Source organism: Dasypus novemcinctus, chromosome 11, assembly GCF_030445035.2.
Source record: "Dasypus novemcinctus isolate mDasNov1 chromosome 11, mDasNov1.1.hap2, whole genome shotgun sequence".
Classification (NCBI taxonomy): domain Eukaryota; kingdom Metazoa; phylum Chordata; class Mammalia; order Cingulata; family Dasypodidae; genus Dasypus; species Dasypus novemcinctus.
This window is the reverse complement of record NC_080683.1, coordinates 46573393-46596509: the sequence shown is the minus strand read 5'-3', so window position 1 is coordinate 46596509 and position 23117 is coordinate 46573393. Positions and strand designations below refer to the sequence as shown.

General features: G+C 34.5%; 1 long non-coding RNA gene across 1 annotated transcript in view; it reads right to left on the bottom strand.

The window, feature by feature from the left end:
- Positions 1 to 20533: 20533 nt before the first annotated feature.
- Positions 20534 to 23117, bottom strand: part of LOC111763638 (uncharacterized) — a 93059-nt gene continuing 90475 nt past the window's right edge. The window contains exon 5 of the long non-coding RNA XR_002796470.3: positions 20534 to 20622. This is a non-coding gene — a long non-coding RNA (uncharacterized lncRNA). The remainder of the gene's footprint in view (positions 20623 to 23117) is intronic.

The window sequence follows — 23117 nt, the reverse complement described above, 5'->3', positions numbered from 1 at the left end:
AATAGTGTTCCTCAAGTAAGATAGTTCAAATCCATATTATTTTTCTTAATTCTGAGGCAGAAAAACTGATCAGTAGGCATGCTTCTCAGAGCATAACAAGGTGGAAGAGGTGCCTGAGACTGCTCCTCCATGAGACTGGTTTGCATTCCTTTATTGGGTACAGCATGACATATAGAGAGATAGAATTTGAAATATTGGACTCAACCAATTTTTTTGGTACCATAGACCACTATGACCTCTAATTTCCCAAATTATGCTTAACATATTCAGCTAAAACCCTGCTCTTCCTTAATTTTAGACAGTTAACAAAAGTCAACATATGATTAATATCTATGTTGTTAGCCATAAATATCTATATCATCTCACTAATATAACTTCATACTTTATAACTTTAACGCACAAAAATCCGTATCATAAGCAATATTTCCACAGAATTCTGGAGCCGGAGGTGATGGGATAGAAAAGTAGGGAGACCTCAAATAATTGGAGGATCCTCCTTTAACTCCTTCCTACCCACTGACCAGGCCCTATTAACCAGCAAAGATCATTTGACTTCTCGAGGTTAGCCTCAGCGTCTTTGACACCATATTTTACACAACTAAGTTAAAGTCCCAATGCTTTTTTAAGAAGATAGCATGCCTGTATTATTTTTTATACCTTTTAATTTGAATTAAGTGTACTGATCCTGAAAGATGATGAAAAATAATTATTGATGCTAATTTTAGTGTTATCTATGTGTAGTCTTTTCAGCATCCTCACCAAGTGGTTTGTGGACTAAAAGCTTTATAAGCTTCTATTAGTTCCAAAAGCTAGATGGAAACAAAAGAACATCATTTTACGTCATTTTTCATAGCTAACTGGATAGAAAGTGTGTAAGGGAATAATATTTATTGAGCTGCGTATATGTCCCAGACAACTTATTTCATTTAAGGCTTGCAACCCTCATTCAAGATATACACTATTATCCCTATTTACAGATTTAAAAATTAGGACTGAGAAGTTAAACAATGAGACCAATTCAGACAACTAATAAGAAGCTGGATATGGATTCTTAAGTCTTTGACTCCAAGCCCATGTTCTAGTCTCTATGGCACTCTGCTTCCTTCAGACCCTGTTTCTCAAACTGAAGATACCAGCCAGTGTTGCTACCTGATAGGTACTATAGTCAGTCTTAAATCAGAATTTTTCTGTGAATTTTAGAGCTGTAAATAGCACTCCATTTAATATGGTAGTAAAGTATTAGAAAATCCTGTACACTGGCAGCAATGGCATTTTCATCACTCTGCTTTCTGATTCAAACTATTATATGTATTTATATTACAGAATGACTGGATTATATGTATGTCAGAGAGAGTCCAAAGAATATAATAAAATATGCACTTACTTAGGAAGAGAAATTAAATCCCTACAAAGCTCAATACTAAAAGTTATTTAAAATAATATATATTTACCTGGCTTCTGAAATATTCTGCTAAAAAATTTCAAATGGAGGAAATCTACTATTTCTATTTGGCCAAAATTCATCTAGTGACTATTCACACTCATCAAAAACAGCTAAAATGAATATGGAAAGATTAAAGTTAGCCTATTTCTACTTAGAATTTTATATGCTAACCAAGTAAACAATTTCCCTTGCATGATATTTCCATTCTACTAAGGCTTTAAAGTCTTTCTGCTTTTGATTATCTCATTTTATTGAGCAAGTGCTTATTCCTTTCCCTGAAAAAGAATTCTAGTTTTTCCACTTCAAAAGTCATCCACAATGTGCTGTAGTTGCTTATAGTCTAACATCTGGTATTTCTAAATAAACCACCAGAAAACCCCTTGAATCATAGTCTGAAGAGCAAACTAAAATATCAAGTGGTGTAGAAACTGCATACTTCATGGAAGGGGAAAAAACTTCCTATTCACTATAAACTGCTCTTTGGAGATCATGAACAATGCTTACGTTATTGTATCTGCGTGGGTCAGATTCTTTATGGTATTAAAGGCCTAACTGTTCTTCCATTGATGCACATGTGTAATTCCCCTTAGAAAACTAAAACGGAGTCCCTTACCAGGCTTACTCACAGCCACACTCCTCTGTGTGGACAGAGAGCAATTAGGGCAGAAAGCGAAGACTCAAACACCACTGTCAGATGGTTCTGATCAATGTTTGAGAGACTGATAAAACCTTACTATTAGGGAGTTAAGGGAAATAACAGATTCCTCCTGTTTCCCCAGGCCCTTCTCTTGCACAAAAAGAGCAAGTTCTTTTAGTTCCTTTTCTGAACTTAAGCCAATGAAATTACATACTATGATCCCATGAAACATAGTTGAACTTGATACAAAACTAGTCAGTAATGATCCACAGATTTCCTATATCTTTACCTAATAATTACAGGTTAAATTCTAATAATGCAAAGGACTATTCTTTGTTCATTCAATATAATTTTTTGCCTACCAAAATAATCAGAGTCTGACAGAGTCTATGTGTTTCGCAGTCTCCAAATACAATGACCACAAAATCAACATCCCATAGTCAAACCCACCAGCCACACTGTGTGCCCCATCCTTCCTCCAGGTCATTCACCTCATCCTCTAAGGTTACCCCGCTGTTCTTTCAGTTCTCCTTCTGGGCCACCACACCGGCTTCTTTCCTGTTTCTGATGGGTAATGTATTACTCTCCTCTTCTTATTAGACAGCCTCTCTGTACGGACCAAGGGCTTCCTCTGTGGGTGGTATTCATTAGGCTGGAACTGTGGTCTCTCTGGCTTCCTGAAAGTGGTATTGACTATCCCCCTGGAAATTTAAACTGCAACCCTGGCTCCTGCCCCAACATGCAAGGTCCTACCTCAGTCAAGAGTTGGTCTTAATGTAAAACAACTATCCTGTGTCTGAGCAAAGCTATTCTTGGATCTGTAGGATCTCCATGGAACTTTAAGACTGTCCATCACTGTACTGTTACATGAAATAAATTGTTGCCATTTTAAGGCAAAATAAAATTATTTTTATCAAAGTAGGCCTTTTTGGTCATTGTACCAAACTCACAAAAACTGATAAAAACACTAATTATTAAGAATTTAGTTGTTGATTTCCAGTCTAAATACTCAGCTTAAGAACTTGCTAAAAATATATCTTTACATTTCCCTCATGGCTGATCTTTCTACTCCCACAAGGTTTATATCTGTTTCCATCCAAGCCTTCATAATCACTAAACCTCTCTTACTTCACATCTTCCTTCATTTTTCCCTTCTTTTTACTGTAAATGGCCAAGGGCTAGGGACAGTGGTTGCAACAGAGATAGTTTGTCCTCAGTCTACATTTCCAATTGCCTTAGGGGCTTCACTTTTGCTCTTCAGTTCACCCAAATCCCACGTGTCCCATATGCTTGTTGCCCCTTTCTCCACTTAATTTTATGGGTTGTTTGTTTTTTCAGCCTAAAGGAAATTGTCTGACTGCCTACATTACTTTGACTGGGTGGTCTAGAGAAGTTTTTTTGCCTGTTGCTAAACCAACTCCTCAGGGGAATTTGCTAGCAAGAGACTCAAACATGGCTCTAAGAGGGTAGTTAGGTGTAGAGTAAAGAGTAACCACAAGGAAGTAGTATGTCGGCATTTTTATGTCAGCCTGCTGAAATTTGGCAAATTTGGACTAACAAGCATATCTTTTTATTCAGTTTACTATGTGGTTTGGTTCTATAAATACCTATCTTATTTTTGTTTGAAATTTCTCTTTAAACCTTAGGGGCCGAGAAAGGGAATTATAAGTAAAATATTCTACCACTGGAAATCTTATGTTTGGGTCAAAATTCTATCTAAAAGCATAAGGAAAAAGAGGAGTTTCTTACTTGTATCTAAGTGTTTTTTCCCTCCCTGGACATTGAAGTGCATTTTCAAAGAGAATTTACAAGTTTTCTTTCTATCTTATTATCTACTGGGGTAAGTGAGAAATCAATATTTTCTGTTTCTGATGCCTAAGGAAAATTGAGCTTTGTTAATAGTTGCCACATTTGTGGGTCCATAGAATTTCAATTAAAGAGTTATGGTAATGATTAATGCAATTTAATGTATTCACTGGTGGAATTTTTTCATATATACTCAGATTTTTCCGATGAGTGATTGGAAGTAATTAAATGTGCTTCAAAATTGGAAGAAATTAAGAATAATTATGATAATATATGGAAGAAACACAGTGGTATAATATAAATAAAATTTGGGTGTACCCTCCTCTTGGATAGAGGTGGAAGACATTTGTAACATTGATCTTTTTTGTATAAAATTAAATCCTGCATTTATATATAATTTTATATTGTTGTTTCCTTTTTTATTCAATTAGTTTGACTTTCCTAACATATTTGTGATGTATTATGGTAGGTAATATTAAATCCACTTTGCAGATGAGAAAACTGAGAATAGAGAGTCTCTTTGACTTATTCCAGTATTACAAGCAAAGACCTCTGGCACCATTCTTTCAGGAAATAGTCGCTGTGTTCCCATTATGTTTCTGGAATTATTCTAAAAAATGGGGATATGGCAATAAAAGCAAAAGCAAAACTTTTTAAATCCATATCTTCTATCTCTTATTCCAGTGCTGTATCAACTAGATCATTTGGGCCCCTTACTTTGCCAAAGTAATTTTTAAAGATATTTTAATTTAAACTATAGTTTTCAAATATCATTCCAGGCTTTATCAGATATTTATAAACTTGATCTCATGATGAAAGAAAATCATAGTGATGATGGGCATATTAGTCTAATCTAAATATCTACTTACAATACAATATCATATCTGAAGCTAAGAACCCATGGCATGAAAACAACAACTTTGAAATACTTAGAAACCACTATAGTGATGTCTTTTGGCAGGAAATAAGTTACTTCCAAGTCACTGAACTATTTTACCATTGGTGTGGTGACACTTTCAGACCATGAATGTTACTCCATTAAATTGCTAAGGTGGTCAACTGACAGCAAGAAACACTATTCAGAGGTTCATATCCACTTCTTTAGAACAAAGGTCTCTTTCATCATTGTGTCCAGAGGAGATTGTTGTTATGTGTTTCAACTGTCAATTGGTACCGAAGGTAAGTAGTTGTTTGAGCCTTGACTAACTTATTAGTAGAGTTAGCACATAATTTATTGTCCAACCTGGGACACTTTTGATTATGAAATGGGGAGTTATTAGTAATTATAAAGGCATAAACAGGTCTATCCCAGGTCAATCAGGACTAATGGTCACTCTACTTATGAAGTAATTTCAGTTAATCAGATCCCTAGAGTACACTATCCTAATTAATTGTAAATGTTCCAATACAATACTGATTTCAAAAGCTGATCTTCATTTTCAAAATCTCCAAATAGATGACCATATTTTAATTACTTCTGAGTATATTATTTTCCTCTTACAATAAAATAAGAAATTACCAGACTGAGTCAATGGGTAGTTTTTGGTTGCAAGAAACAAAAATCCAATTCAACTTGATCATTTAATAAGTGGAATTTAATGTCTTCCTTCTAGGTAGAGCCGGCTTATATAAAGAAATCATCTAGTGGCCAAACAATATTCAAAGGACCTGATTTTGTTCTGTTTCTTTATTCTGTGCTTCTTGATGTAGGTTTCATTGTGAGGAAGTATGCCTCATGATCCCCAAATGGATGCCAACAACTCTCCATTCTATATTCTGCATTTGCACCAAGTAGAAAAGCATTGCGTTGTCTCAATATTTACAGAAAAGTTCAGATATTTATGGTAATTTTACTAGCTAAGATTATATGACCATCTCTGAAACAGTCTTTATATTTAGAAGGATGGAATGTGCCAATTGACTTAGCCTACGTTATGTGCTTCATTCTTAAAATCATGGATATAGACAGCTTTCCTGGAATTCAAATGAGTATTAAGAGCTACTGGGAATGAATACCCAACAGAATAGCAAAAAGGGGTAGATATGAAAGCTGAGAAGGTATTTAAAAAATGACTGCTACTCAGACATTATTCAATGTGAGATCTTTATTTTTTCATGACATTAAAGTTTTCAATTCATACATTTGTTCCTTAAAGACATTACAGTATCCCTTGTAATTGAGAAAGTCTCAAATAAACACAATATTTATCATAATTTTCAGAAACTATGGTTTGTCACTTTGGAAATTCTTAGAGTTAGAAGAAACAGTTGCAGTTTCTTAACCTAGTATTATTTATTTTTAAATGAAGTCCAGAAAGAGGAAAGGTTTTTTTAAGCTTACACAGATAGTAATAGCAAGAAGTACTATCAGGATTCCTAGATCTTAAACATGAATTCTTTTTCCTGTATCTTACTTCCTCTATATATTAAAAATTCTAGATAGTGAAGTTTTAATTTTTCAACATAGTACATGATTGATTACTGAATTTTCCTTACAAAAACTTTTTAAAGGCAATATAAGCATCACACCGTGGCTCTCAATTTGAAAATAAAATTTTATAAAAATGGGGTAAGATTCAATTGATTTGACATCTTTTCTGATGGCTAAAGAGTCTCTCCCTCCAAGATTCTTATAATCATTTTCTTTGTACATATGGTAAACTTACTTATTTTCCCAGTTTTAAAGTAAAGATGTTGACATTGACCTGCCCATCTGATTCCCAACAGACTATAAGGATTATGTGGGCTATCACTTTCTATATAATTTTAGTGTATTCAGTCTGTTCATGAGTTAATTAGCCAGGCAATCAATAAATCATCTAATGAATGAAAAGATAATTTAAGGAATGGAAGAAATTATTTGGATATCATATATCTGATAAGGATTTAGTATTCAGAATATATATATATATATATATATATATATATATATATACTCCTACAACTTAACAACTAAAATTTTAAATTTTAAAGTTTTAAATGTGATTTTAAAATTAGCAGATGAGTTGAATAGACATTTTTCCAAAGAAAATCTAAAAATGGCAGATAAGCATATGCAAAGGTTCTCAACATCATTAGCCATTAGGGAAAGGCAAATCAAGACCCTATTGAGATATCATTTCATAGCCACAAGGATGGCTATTATTAAAAGAAATAGAAAACAACAAGAGTTGGCAAGGATGCAGAGAAATAGGAACATATATGGATTGTTGATGGGAATGTAACATGGTATAACCATTGCAGAAAAGAATTTGGCAGTTCCTCAGAAAGTTAAATATAAAATTATCATATGACCTGGGAATTCCACTTCTAGGAATATACCCCATAAGAACTGGGAAAAGGGATTTGAACAGATATTTGAACATTAATGTTCAAAGCAGCAATACTACTGTAACCAAAATGTGAAAACAACCCAAGTGTCCATCAACAGATAAATGGATAAGCAAAATGTGGTACGTGTATATATACACACACACACATACATACACAATGGAATATTGCTCAATCACAAGAAGGAATGGAGTTCTGATACATGCTATATAACATGGATGAACTGTTCAGTAAATTAAATCAGGCACAAAAGGACAAATATTGCATGATTCCATTTAAATTAATCACCTAGAATATAAAAATTTATAAAGACAGAAAATACATTACAGTTTACCAGGGACTAGGGTGAGAAAAAGTGATTGTTCAATTGATACAGGGTTTTGTTTGGGGTAATAAAAAGTTTTTAATGGATGGTGATGATGTTAACATGAGATTGTGAATGTAACTGTATCACTGAACTGTAAACACAGAAATGATTGAAATGGGAAATTTTGTGTTGTACATATGTTACCATGATAAATGTTTTTAAATGTTAGATATGATAGGCTTTTCTCATCACCTCTTCCAAATTAAGCAGAATTTCCTTTTCACTGGAATAGGAAAACCAATGTAGTTATAACATTATTGTGAATTACATAAATTACTTCTTATAGAAAATAGTGTGTTATCACATTATATTAATATGTTGATTCTCAAAGTAACTGTGGGTATTAATCCTGCATATTTTCTAAATAGAAGGATCAAATTAATGTTTATTTTATTTAACACAGAGTTCTGAAGAATCCAGGGATTCTGCTCAGTAAATATTATAAACTAAACTGACAGTGTTCAGGCCTCTTTCTTCTATTCATTCTTCTTGGGCAATTTCATCCATTCCCATAGTTTTAACTGCAAACAATAAGCAGATGATGCCCATGTCTATATATATCTCCAGACTTTTTCCCTGAGTTTTTCTAGGTCTTTGGAGACTAGTCACATCTGGATGTATCTACTTCAACATCACACAAGCACATGGGACTTTATATGTTTAAAAGTCAAGTCATCAAATGCCTTCTTAGCCTGCATTGTTCTCCTGTATAAACTCTTTTGTGTCAGAGCATCAGTGTGTGTGGTGGGTTAAAATTTGTCCCCTGAAAAACATGTTCAAATCCCAACAGTATCTGTGGATGTCCCCTTATTTGGAAATAGTGCTTTTGACAATGTGATTAGTTAAGTTGAAGCCGAACTAGATGAACAGGTCCCTTTTCCACTTTGACTGATGTCCTCCTAAGAAGAGGGAAATTTTGGCTTAGTCACAGACAGACATCGGAGAGAAGATCACATGAAGATGGAGAGGGCAGAAGTTGGAGTGGTAATAACTACGAGCCAATGAATGCTAGGGACTGCCAACAACCGACCGCCAGAAGCCAGAAGCAGCAAGGGCAGATTCTCTCCTGCTGGATTCAGACAGACTAGGCCCTGCTGACACATTGATTTTGTACTTCCAGACTTCAGACCCATGAAAAAATTAATTTCTGCTCTTTTATACACACACACACACACACACACACACTATATATAATATCTCATAAAAAACTGTCAAATTTGGACAGTAAATATTATGTCATAATTTTTTAAATATCCCCAGAGTGTAGCATATTGTTGGCACAAGATAGGAAGGGATATTTTGTTGACATATTGCTATGATTTAAATGTAAAGTAACAATAAAATAATATATAATCAGCCATATCAACTAATATAAAAATATAAAAATAATCCATTGTAGAAAGGTAACTCACTAACCATTTGGAAGATGCATCAGAGGTGGGACAGAATGAGGTAGAAAAATCAGTCAAGAAATCTCTCCAGATGAGATCCATTGAATTTGGGTTGGGACAATAATGTTGACAACGGGAATTATGAGTGGGAACAGATTTTAGAGATAGTAAAGAAATTGACACTGCCTAAATTAGATTAACTCAGGATTTATATGTGAAAGAGAAATTTGGGTTGGCTCCAATATTCCTGGACTTAGTGACTGATAGGATGGGACCATAGCAAAAGAAGTGAGTAAAGGGGAGAGAGGGAAACGGACTTTGGCCCAGTGGTTAGGGCGTCCGTCTACCATATGGGAGGTCCGCGGTTCAAACGCCGGGCCTCCTTGACCCGTGAGGAGCTGGCCCACGTGCAGCGCTCATGCGCGCAAGGAGTGCCGTGCCACGCAAGGGTGTCCCCCGCGTGGGGGAGCCCCACGCGCAAGGAGTGCGCCCATAAGGAGAGCCGCCCAGCGCAAAGGAGGCAGCAGCCTGCCCAGGAATGGCGCCGCCCACACTTCCCGTGCCGCTGACGACAACAGAAGTGGACAAAGAAACAAGATGCAGCAAATAGACACCAAGAACAGACAACCAGGGGAGGGGGGGAATTAAATAAATAAATAAATCTTTAAAAAAAAAAAAAAGGGGGAGAGAAAGTTAGATTCTGGATACTCTAAGCTTGATTTAACTTTAGATTATACAAGAAGACTCTCCAATGGATTTTTTTTTTCCCCAGCAAAATCTTCTAGTTGCTCACCCAATATCCATTCTCCCCTATATTGTCAAGGCCAACAATGCGCCTGGTTGAATAAATAAATTTCCCAAACTTCATTGAAAACTGAAGTGATCAATAGGGTGTAAGAATAAACCACTGAAATTTGACAATCTTTATAGGGATAAACCTATACTGAGCTGCCAACTGTGCCTTTTTAGTATTGTACCTTTTGGAGAAACAATCATGCCCCCACAAAAGGCAAGTTCACATCCAACCCCTGGTCTTGTAGGTGTGAACCTATTTGTGAACAGCAATTTTGAAGATGTTATTAGTTAGAGATTGCCTAAATCGAATGAAGTTGAGCACTAATCCAATATTGCTGAAGTTCCCATAAGCAAAGGAAATTGTACACAGGGAGAGAGTCACAGGGAGAAATCAGAAGTCAATGGAATTCTAAGGAGTAATGAGAAGACATTGCCATGTGCATTGCCATGGGAGAGAAAAACCAAAAAACAAGGATTTCCAGTAGCCAACCCAAGCATGGCAAAAGCCACCGTCTTTGGGGACAAAGCACATCTTGCTGATGCATTATTTGGGGCTTCTCCTAGCCTGAAAACTGTGAGCCAATAAGTTCCCAAGGAGTTATGGTCATGGCCGATGGGGTTAACTACCAGGTCAGATGGCCCCTTTTTGGAACTGGTGTTTATGTGTGATGAATCTGGACTCAGATGGGATCTTCCTTCATAAGACTTTCATGCTAAGGTGATGGAGGTGCAGTTAATGTTGGGGTTTAAGATATATTTAGCGGATTTGAATCTCTGGACTGACAATGTGATAGCCAGGTCCTGAGCCTCAACAGACTCCAGCACCTACAATATGATTTATTGGACTTATCACACTCAGCTAAGATGGAGTTGAAGAAGGACAACCACCACACCATGGAGCCTAGAGTGATTACAACTGAAAGTGGGAGGATTGCATCCAACATCCATGTGGAATCTGAGCCTCCTCTTGACATAGAGTTGCAATGGACACAACCAATCCAATGTCCACATAGAAGAGGTGGCATTGGATTGGGAAAAGTGGACATGGTGGCTGATGGGTATGGGGAAAGGCAGGAAGAGATGAGAGGTGGAGGCATCTTTGGGACATGGAGCTGCCCTGGATGGTGCTTCAGAGGCAATCACCGGACATTGTAAATCCTCACAGGGCCCACTGGATGGAATGGAGGAGAGTATGGGCCATGATGTGGACCATTGACTATGAGGTGCAGAGATGACCAAAGATGTACTTACCAAATCCAATGGATGTGTCATGATGATGGGAACGAGTGTTGCTGGGGGGGGGGGAGAGGTGGGGTGGGGGGTGGGGTTGAATGGGACCTCACATATATATTTTTAATGTAATATTATTACAAAATCAATTAAAAAAAAATGAAAAAAAAAAAAATAAGTTCCCAAGGTTTAAGCCAAACCTGTGTTAGTATTTATTTTAGCAGTAAGGAAACAAATGCCCTTCCTACTTACTGCCCCTGAGAATATGAACAAAATGATAACACTTGGATATAGAGCTGAAGCTTAGAAGAAACACCTGAACTATAAATTCTTCATCTATCGAAGAAACTATCATATTTACATATAAATTAACATATTTTACTGAAAAACAAGTGCAATGTATAATTTGAGGTAGTATGAAGAATATAGAGTGAGAAATACAGTTTTTGTCTTCAAGAACTTAAATAAAGGATGAATAAAGGTAAAGCAATACTTAATTTTTACAATGAAAGCACATGTTACAGGCCACAAAGATAAAGAAACTATGGAAGTTTCAAGGACAAAGAGACAATATCTTATTCTTCAGGGTGTAGAGGATGGCATGTGAGACTGATCTTGAAGAAGTGAACCAAATTTCAACAGGAATTTGTGAGGAAGGAGAGAGAGATATTCCAGCTGGAAAAAAAAAATTAGTTTGATTGATTTGTAAGGTTTTTGGAGAATAGCCAATTATCCTACTGTTCTGGAAGGCACATCCTCTTATTTAGAAATTCAGAGCTCATTGCAAGACTAACAAACTAAGTCTATGATTACTTGGGACTCAGCATATGGCATTTTAATTGAAATACAATGAAAAGTGTTAAAAATTTTTATTTACTGAGTTGACTAGAGTTTTGGCCCCTGTGACCATATCAGCTATTTTGGCATCTTCTGGGTACACCAATGATCTCAACTCTAAATTCCTAAAGTCAGTTACCTTAATCTCCTACCAGTTTGATTTAATGCTTGTCTGTGCACTGGTTTTTCAATCTGTAAAATATGAAGCACTGTGTTTCTCAGTTACATGTGTTAAATTAGTTTGTGCAACAGCCAGTTTTAAAATTCTAGAAAAAGAAATGTCATATTATATATCCAGTGTTAATATATTCTGAAACATTTTCTACAAAGAAAGGTATGTTTAAAATGAACTGAGAGAGAATTGTAAAATTATTAAGCTACTTGAAACCATTATAGGAGAAATTGAAACAAAATTTCCTACTAATTTTAGTTACTTCTTCACCCATTTAGAATCCAGGCTAGCTGTACCAGACCAAAACATAAAGTAATCGCCTTGAAATGGAAGGTGAATAATACAGTGACAAGAAGGTTAATGGATTTGTGAGTGCAATGCATAAATGAAGACTGAAACATACTTTTTCCCCCAGTGATTTAGATTGACTGCCGTATTCAGTAATGCAGCTTCTGCACATACATCTATATATGTATAGCTGGAGATATTTTATTTCCAACTTTTTTTAATATTAAAAATGTGAATCATTTAAAGCATTCATTTGAATTTAAATCATTGGGTTTGTTATCATAAGAAAAGTAAAAGCTTAAAAATGTTTTTTAGAAGCCAGAAAGTTGAGACGAACTTTTTTATTATAAGAATAAACTATGGATGAAATAACCCAAGAAAGAAAACTGCAACTCACAAAGTAAAAAAACTAAACTATGTAAATATTTTCAAGTGCATCAACACTCTCAGGGATTATGGGAATAATATGGTTTTTTGGTGTTTCCTATAACTTTTGTCAGAATAATCATTCCATAAAGAAATAATTATAAAAGTCTATGTGTCTCATTGCACTACATATATCAGTAATTGATAGTACTTTGCAGTCATATGATTTTTTTTGTTTCCTAGTATTTTAACATTCAGACTCTTATTTGATTCTGGCCAAAGTCCTGCAAGTTAGATATAACTGGTAATAAATCTCCTTTTCACACAGGAGGAGACTAATTTGAAGAAGATAAATAACTGTCTGAGACTACACAGGGAACAAGGAGGTTTTAAAGTCTCTTTGACAGTTTCATTTTGGTTTTTTGCTACAATGTAAAAGCTGCCTTTTGCCATTATGAATATGGTTTCAAAGCCTTGGAAGTGACCAGTCACTGGCAATGAAGGAATCACAAAAATAATGAAAAACTTGTGGTTACAACTCAGTTGATTCTCCTCAAGGAAACATAACTACTACCTTAATTTTCATGATCAAAAAGGTGGCTCTCAAATCTCTCTGAGTTCATTCTATGAAAGCCAATGAAACAACTGAATGTAAACAACCCCACAGCACCAGATTTACTCTTAAATACAAGATGGAGTGCAAAATTATATGGGATAACACATATCCAAAACAATTTGATCCATTTCCCTAAATTAGAAGTATTTAAAATGCCCCATTACTAACCTACTTTCAAGGTTCCCCAGACATGACAACAACTCAGGAAACCCCAAACCTCAACCATCTTGGATGGAATAGCTAGGCCAACCTCTGATTTTATTCCTTATTTTCTCCCTTTCATCATAAAGTCCACAAAAAATGTCTGGGTCTCGATGATACAAGCATAGAACCATTTATAAGCTACCCAGAATGGCATTCCACAAAGTAACATGAGTGGGGTGAAAGAGATGGCAGAGAAATTATTCATGGCTCAAACAGCAAGCTAAAGACCTTCCATCCTACAATTTGGCCTTTACTCAAGGTTCTACAGAAAGAGCTGTATTCAGGAGCTTGGGTGGTCCTAGACTGGCAGAGACCAGAGGAAAAGTAAAGCAATGCATGAGGCACAGGAGAAAGCCCTACAGAACTAAATGTAACTCTGACACTAGGCATCAAGTGCCATCCATCTCTTTATGTTGTAATGAATGCTATTTAAATTTAGTTTTGGCCAAAATGCCACATGGAGTATTCTTTCATTCCTGAGCTTTACAATCAGAACACACTGTGTTCTAAAAAAAGACTCACCTCTACCTTGAAAATAATTTAGTATGGTGTATGAACTGAAGAAAATTCATTAAAATATCTTTTCTTCTATATATATACACTACCACAGTTAAACATTTTGCAGGAACAAGGAACTAATAGGGAAAGTACAGTCTGAGCTCAAAGGAAGGAAAATAGTCAAATCTATTAATGGTCAAAGAAATGCAAATCAAACCAATAATCAAGCAGCATTGCCATCTAACATATTGACAAGAACTAAAAATAATTAAAAATAAATAAATAACCAAGGTTGGTTAGAATGTGAAGAAATAGACTCTCATTAACTGTTGATAAGAGATGTATATTGCTAAAAACACTTTTGAATATTAATTTGGAAATTTATTAAAAATATTTAATACCAGCAAGGGAAAATTTCTTTGTCAAATAGTATGCTGCATTTTGACAAATTATCCACCAGAAAGTTTGTAAGAGTTTACACTCAAATCAGAATATACACAGAGCTGATTGGTTGGGGGTTTGTTCTGTTTGGTCAATGCCATGCTATACCACTTGTAAAATATCTTGAATATCACCCCTAAATATATGTCAGTACTTATTTTAATGCATTCCTATAGGAAGTGCTAGGATATTTTTTAATTAAATAATTAGGAAGAAATTGGTGTCTCTCTGGCTTATTTTCATTTATGTAATTTTTGGTAAGATTGAACATGTTTTCATGTTTCCTCAAAATTATAAGTTTTTCTGTAAATTGCCTGTTTATATTATTTGATTTTATTTCTCAATAGGAAAATTTATTTCTCTTCATGATTCATTAATGTTATTTATACATGAAGAATGGTAACAATTGTTATTGTTATTTTTCCCATTTGGTCATTTGTATTCTATAATTTTTTAATTCATGAAATTTCAAAAATGTTTTCTGTAGTCAAACATAATTATTTCTTTACAATTTTATATATACATCATTTAAATTTTCTCTTTTAAACATAAATATTTTTTCATGTTTAATTTTATATATGTACAGAATTTTAAAATTTTTTTCCTGTAGTCAAACATAAGTATTTCTTCTCTTTTTAAATCATACCATTTACTCAGACAGTTCTTCATGCTAAAATAAAATACTCACCTAGGTTTAATTTTTAATTATTTATTGTTTTAATCCAAGTATAGTATATTTTGTTGTATTTCTGAGATAAAGACTTCAACAGAAAAACAATTTTACTCATAATGTGTAATTTTATGTTTGTTATAAAACAAGTAACTGTTATGTCTATTAAGGTCTGTTTCCTAGCTCCCTATTCTGTTCTATTCTTCAGTTTATCTATACTTTCACAGGTATTCATAATTGTAATTATTCTGGCTTTTTCTTATCCTACAGTATCTAAGATGATATAACCCTGCTTCTTATTTTCTTTTTCCAGCATTTTTGTCAATACCCAGATATTTTTATTCCTTCCATACTTTATTAAGTACCAATAATAATAATAAAATAAACTTTAAGAAATGTGAAAAAACATATTAGTCATGGTTAGTCCTCCTGTCCAGATCCATTGCATGCATCTTCATTTACACAAATTTTTAAAAGTATTTCTAAGAAAAATTTGCATTTTTCTTTATATTTTTCTTGGTAAAATTATTTCTAGGTGGGTTTCTTTTGTTGATTTCCATTCTTGCTTTGTCTCACTATGATCATTCAGATTATTTTTCCATTAAATTTTCTAACTGATCCTTGCTTAATAAGTTTTGTTAAAAATTTATGTTGCATTTCACCATTTTATGACTTTTGTTATTCTTGAAAACTATGTTTGCTTGTTTGCTTCCCATAAATTACTTTAAACTGCTGGATAATCAATCTTACCTAAAATTTAAGACACAAATAAATTCTGCTTGTGTTCTAGATAATATATTATTGGATTATCTAGAACTTCTAGGAAAATATTAAATAACAACATTTTATATTAGGCATATTTTTCTTATTACTAATGTTAATGAAAAGCCCCTCAGTGTTTTACCATTAAACATGAAACTGGCTGACAATCAGAAATGAGTATTCTTTCACAGGTTAAGAAAGTGTTTTTCTGCTTACAATTTTCTAAGAGCTTTGAACCCTTTATAGACAAAGAATTTCATTAGATTTATTTTTGCTTTTTGTTCATATGGTCCCGTAGTCTCTCTCTTGTGACTTTTTTAATAAAATATTATAATATTAGATGTCCTAATAAGAAACTAGACTGGTGTGTCTGTTATCTATTACTGTGTAACAAACTCTTCACAACAGCCACCATTTTATTTCTCATGATTCTGTGATTCTTCAATATACTGGCTGTGCTTACCTAGGCACATTACCTAGGCAGTTGTTCCGCTGGCCGCTGGTGCTACCTTTGCCGTTTAGTAAGCCCAAGTCACCTGACTTCATCTAGCAACTTGACTGAGGCCAAATGGTCAAAGATGTCTTCATTAACATACCTGTTCACTGGTGCTGGCTGTCAACCGGGCCACTCATTCACATGATCTCTCATTTTAAACGAACTTCTTCACATGATAGATTTCCAAGAGAGTAAGAGCAAAAGTGCAAATCTCTAGTAATAAGTTTAGAACTCCCACAAATGCTACATTCTATTGGACAAGGCAAAATACCAGGGCAGCCTAGATTCAAAGGTGTGAGAAATGGGCTCTGATTCTTCAAGCTAAATCACATTATAAAAGGTGTTTATATAGGGTTAGTAAGAAATGTGTGGCCAATTTTTTTCAGTCTATCTCAACAGGCATTTCAAATTGCAAATCACCTTTAAAGTCTTCCTATACTTCAACTGCCTTTGTTCAGCCTCTCATTTTCTCTCAGGTGGTTAATGCAAAGTTGTTTGTTTGTTTGTTTGTTTTACTAACCTCTCTGCTTCTATTCTTGCCCTCCTCCAAATCATTTCCCACATTTCTACTATAGTGCTCTTTGTAAAATAAAATGTAAACATATATTAATATTTATCCTGCTCAAAACCCCTCACTGGACCCCTTACTTAAGCTTCAATGCTTTTTTCTCCTTAGCAGGAGGTACAACCCCCTTCATGATATAGCTTTACCTAACTCTCCGGCTCCCTAAAGACTGGAAGTTACTTAAAAGATTGATGAAAAAAGATAGGACTGTGTTAGCAGTGCCAGGCCATGGGAGGAGCAGCACTATATAATTTACAAAAGTTGCCCACCTTACAGGGACCATATAATATATCAATCCAACCAGGACACTTTTGAAAATGAAAGAGGGTTCTCTTAATAATTACATCTGAATAACAGGCATAAGCCACTACATAATCTAACAGAACAGGGGCATACCCATCTCTTCCCCATACTTTGTTTTGGTATATTTTTGTGGGGAACTGAACATTTATTTTTTATAACATTCCCTTTTTGTTTTAGTGAGAGTAAAGGAAATACAACTTGTAGGCTTCAGGAAATGTATGATAATTTTTTGATGTTTGGAATATGACAAAATCATAGCCAATGAACTACTATCTGTTCAAATAAAGGATAATTACAGCTTGGGATACTGAAAAAACTACAAAAGAATATAGAAATCATTAGTTTTTAGTTTTATAATGCATGGTGTTTTTAAAGCAGATGTCTTTCCTAATTATTTTGCTCTAAGACTCAAATTAATAGCAATCTGGAAGTACTGAACACATGTCAGTTAATGTGGGAAGCAAAAGTCTGGCCTGGGATTGAGAAGAGAGAAAGCACAACAGGAAGGTAAAGTCCTTCTGACTTAATTCACAAAATTAAAAATATCCACATCGAAGATAAAGCGCCATCTTTCATTATGCAACTTCAGTCTTTCACTCAAATAGGATACTCTTCAATATTTATATATTCCAAAGCTCAAGATAGACAAATGACCAGATGACAGTTTCATAACTGTAATACCCATTGCCAGCTACTAACTGAAAATTAATTCATGGCAAATTCATATCAGATGTTGGGAATGAAACTGTTTTAGTTTTCTTTAAAGCATCCATCAGATTAAGCTTATGGCATGGAAATGGAAAATAAGTTGGAGAATATTAGTAAATGTTAATAAAATTTGAAAAACTATTAGAATATAGAAAAATTGCATGGGAAAATGTTTTGCTCTGGAAAACAGCTTGAAATGTTTGTCCTTTAAAACTCCATAGATGATTTCCATATTTACATCTATATTTGTCATGCCAGAAAGGATGAAAGGGAGAAAGGAAAGGAATGTTAGTGGCTGGGAAGAACAGAAAAGCCTGATGTGCTTTGGGAATTCAAATTTTACATCATACATATTCAAGACATTAACGCACACCAAAGATAGATCATCATGTCTCCTTAATTATACACTCACGCACACCCACATATACTGTTGTGTGTGGAAAAGCTTGCAGAATTAAACTTAGTGATTTTTTTTCAGTATTCCTGCAGGACATTTGACAAATCCATAACTGATGTAAAATTTTGTTTGGAAATGCTTCTAAAAGAAATGCCACATTTTCTATTGATTCGCTGATCTCTAGCTACTTAGGATTATGTCATAATTTCTTAATAACAGCTCAAACTACAAAGACAACAATTTAACAGTGGAAATAATGAATTGCAAACCAAAAAAAAAAAAAAATTGCTAGAGAGAAGAACTGACTTTCACGTTTATTTTAGGGCTTTCTATGGAACAGTGGTTTTTAAAATTGAGTTCTTATCTCCTTTATTATAAGATTTCCCAGGAGAATTGCAGCTGGGAAAGTGGCCTCCTTCTTGTGATTAGACTCAATTTTTTCCTGAAACATACTTCGGTCACTAGGTCTTGTAAAATCTCTTTTGCAAATTTGTAAGGAAGGTAAGTCACAATATCTTTGTCAGAGTTTATGTATCTAAAGGCAGAAAGATGCACTTACTAAACTCAAACAATCCCAGAGTTTGTTGGAATGAGATTATTTGATTGCTGTGCCTACAAAATAGAACAAAGTTTCCATCTTTTCAATATTATCATAAGATCAAGGCCAGAAAGAAAATCTGAAGTAACCTATGTAAATAAAAATACTTTTTATAAAAAAATTTAGAAAAAATGGTCTTTTCTAGAATATGAACCATACTCCAGATATAAACTACTTTGATAAACTCCATGAAAAGGATGTGAAATTATTTTTATATTTCTAAATATTGCTATAATTGGCATCACATAGTTTAACATAAGAATTATTGACCAAATTTTGTTTCTAATCCAAATATTTTTATCATGTAGTCGGAGCATAATTTTTAGCACATAAGAAAAGAAGGAAGATAAGATTTTGAGAAATAAAAATGAATAAAGTTTTGCTTATGTTGCATTAAGTTATTTAACTCCTTTAGAGATTATTGGATTTATTCATATACCATTCTCTTGGGGAAAAAATAATAACTAAACAGATATATGGAATTTAAGAGAAGTAAATTGAAAATGAAAAAGTGAAAATGTATTGAGACAAAAAAAAATACTAAAAATGGTAAGCAATATCATCAACAAGACATGATAAGGTATAAAACCTGATTCTTAACTTCAAGGAACCAAGTGTGGCAGAAACAAAGACCCATTTCCTTTGCCTTCTGTACACACAGACTAGTTCCCACTCACTCTCGTAGCTAGAGTGTCATGTGACTGAGTCCTGACCAATGTAACGGGGGCCAGAGCAATGTGTTCCACTTCCAGGCCTGGACTTCATTAAACTCCCACACATAATCCTTTCTGTCCTCATCTGCCAGTTGAATGGACCCAACTCTGAGAACTTAAAGGAAGATGGACCCACAAGCTAGAAGGAACCTGGGTTTCTGGTGACCACATGAAAGATCATTTAAATCAGAAAGATCCTCATTGGCCTTGAGAGAGTGAGAAATAATTCTTATTGTGTTAAGCCACTGACATTTTGGAGTTTGTTTAATACAGCCTTGCTTACCGTAGCTAATACAGTATGGCAGAGAGAAAACTTTAAAAAGTAAATTTTTCCCTTCAACACACAAACACACACGGACACAAAACTGAATGCATGCAGAATGGGAGAAATCTCAATAAGCTCTGTGGATTGCACAAATGTCAATTTCCTGGTATCGCTACTGTATTGTACTTGCACAAGGTATTAACTTTGGGGCAGCCTGGTGGAAGGATGCCTAGAACCTTCCTGAACATTTTTTTTTTTTGTAAATTCCTGTATATCTATGATTATTTCAGAAGAAAATATTTAAAAAGATCCTTTATTAGATGGGGAAAGTATATAAAATGTTCAGGGAAAACCAAATTTTATTTCTCTTGTCCTTTAAATAGGTAAAAATGAGTTATGAAAAGATGTGCACAACATAGAAAACAGCAAAATAAAAATTATATGTCTAATTCTTATAGTAACTTTTAATAAAAATTTGACAACAATAAAAGTGGAAGTATTATTTTACTAATGATTTGACCATGATCTAATGAGATATGGTCCAAAAGCATAAACTTTAATGTGATCAGCTTTATGAAAAACTAGAATTTTGACAAATAAGGAATGGTTAACTGGCCAAAAATTTTTAAACATTTGCCTTTTTTATTTGTACCAGATAATGCTCATATACACAATAAGCTCCCATAGGCACTAGCTGCCACTTCATTCTTTCCTCTACCACTCCTGAAAGAAAACAGAAAGAACGTGCATAAGAACAACATAATCATTAGGGCAACCATAACTACACTCTGATTTACTTTTTAACATAAATCATTTGTCAACTCGAGGGCTTTCTCGCTGTTAAAAATAAATAGTAACACACTGTGGAAGAACTTTGCTTTTTGCTGTGGTTAGAAAGAATTTGTCAGCATCAGTTTCCTGTTCTGTCAGGAAAAGCCATGACCAGTATCCCAAGCTTTTTGAAAGTAAGCAAACTAACAAATAGCACAAGACTTATCACTGCTGCCTCTGAGGATGGTCATTGCTGCCACTTTCTCACCAGGGTGTTCCACATGGTGCCCACCTCCCTGCCTGGAGGTCTGAAGCCTCTACCTGCTAAAGCCAGAAAGCCTCACTCTAACTGCAAAGGGGCTGGAAGGCGATCCAGCCGTGTTCCCTGGCAAAGCCAGAACTCACAGAAAAGTCAAGGATCAGGACAACCAAAAATAGTGACAAATATCCACCACGCAGAAGAGACATGGATTTAACATCAAAAAATTTAAAAAACAAACAAACATGTTTTAACATATCTTTACAGGGGAGAATTCTAGCTAACACTGTCTAGCCCAGGTGATCAAGGCTAACACCACAGTTGTGGATGTCATCTATCCCCTGATGAGAACAGCACTTCATCTCTTTAGTCAACCTCCCCAAAACCCATAACTCCAGGCTAACCATGAGAAAAGCATCAGACAAACCCAAACTAAGAAACAAAAAAAACCTGAACAGCATTTATCAAAATTGTCAGGGTCATCAAAGTAGTGAAATCTGAATAAACTGAGCAAACTGAATAAATATATACTATCAAAAACTTAGTTAATAGTTATATACCATCATTGGTTCTTATGACAAATGTACCTTAGTAATGTAATATGTTAGTAATAAGGGCAATTGAATTAGTGAAGGGTATGTGGGAACTTTTTGTGATATCTTTGCAACTTTTTTGTAAATATAAAACTATTCAAAAATAAGAATTTATTAAAATAACAACTTTTGCCCCAGCTGGCTAAAGTTCTTACAGACACTGGTATGAAAACGTTCTCCAGTTTTCTCCCTTACCTTTGCATAAAACAGTAATGACTAGTATAATACTTTGAAACAGTTATTTTATTCCCTCTTAAGTTTTTATATTAAAAGCCATTGCCATTTGTGGTTTCTTTTTATTTTAATCAAGATCTAATCCAAGTATTTAAGGCTTGTAGATTTCTCCTTTTATAGCATCTCACAATTATCACAACTGACCACAAATAACCATTTCTTTAGATTATTAGATTTGGAAGACATTTTTATGCTGCGGGTATAATAAGATCTGGGGTTCCAAGTTGCATACTGTGATAGACCTGGGCCTGGGATTGCCCTGATCTCCATTAAAAGACAGGATTAAGTGGATATATAGCATATTATGAAAATTAAGGGACGTAATCAGTTATTCTCATTGCATAGAAAGGTATCTCTTTTCCATATGGAGGTAAATTGGGTGGATTTGCCTCAGGGATTTAATAAACCTTTAGAAAATTTGTTCTGAGTATTTTCAATAAAACATTATTATTTATAAAACCCATGTGCAACCAGAATATGCTAGGTTCAAACCGTTCATTAAACTTAGATTCATACTCAAGCACATACCTGTGTGTCTGAATTCTCAGCCACTGAGCAGTAACTTTATTAAAAAGTACTATTTAAATCTGGTTGGCTGCTGACTCCACCAGAATTTCAAAAGAGAAGGGATTGTAAACCTTTGGGGGCAGGATATGGTCTTCATGGAAAGGTTTTTAGCAACCCTATGTTCATAGGCAGAGTAAATACTGTCTCTGCCCAGAATGTTATACTCTCTCTCTGCCAAAACTTAAATGCTAGTTCTTATGTTTATAATAATTGAAAAGGATCCAGTTATAACTTCTGGTGATACAAGGCTGTTCTTTCAAGGACTCTCTTCTCATCAAAACACCTTTATATGAAAAAAATAAATAAAAGCAGAAATGATAAGTTCTTTTGGACTATGTATTTTATGGCATCAAGAAAGAGGCATTTTTATATATTAATGATGAAAATAGTATTTCAGAAATGTATGTCTTTTAACCATATTATGAGGAATTTGATTTGGAGAAGGTCTCTGGCAGTGATTCTTTCAAAGATACTGAACAGCTTGTCAGAAACTACCACAAAGATTCTTGGAGACTGTCTTTGCTCTGCTGTAAGTAGATTTCATCATAGGACATAGGCAACTTTAGTCCTGAACTATTATAAACAATCTGTGTTGTTTTTAACAGTTGGGTGACCACCTTACTATTTCTATCCTATCATTCCTCCTTTGGGAACATTTCACCTCATCACCTAATCAAGTGTTGTTTCTTCCCCTTACTGTTCTTTCTCTTCATCTTCATAGTTGGACTATGGACGGTCATACATAATGACCCCAGAATACTATTTTAAAGTATTCAGAATTGAAAAGTAGACTG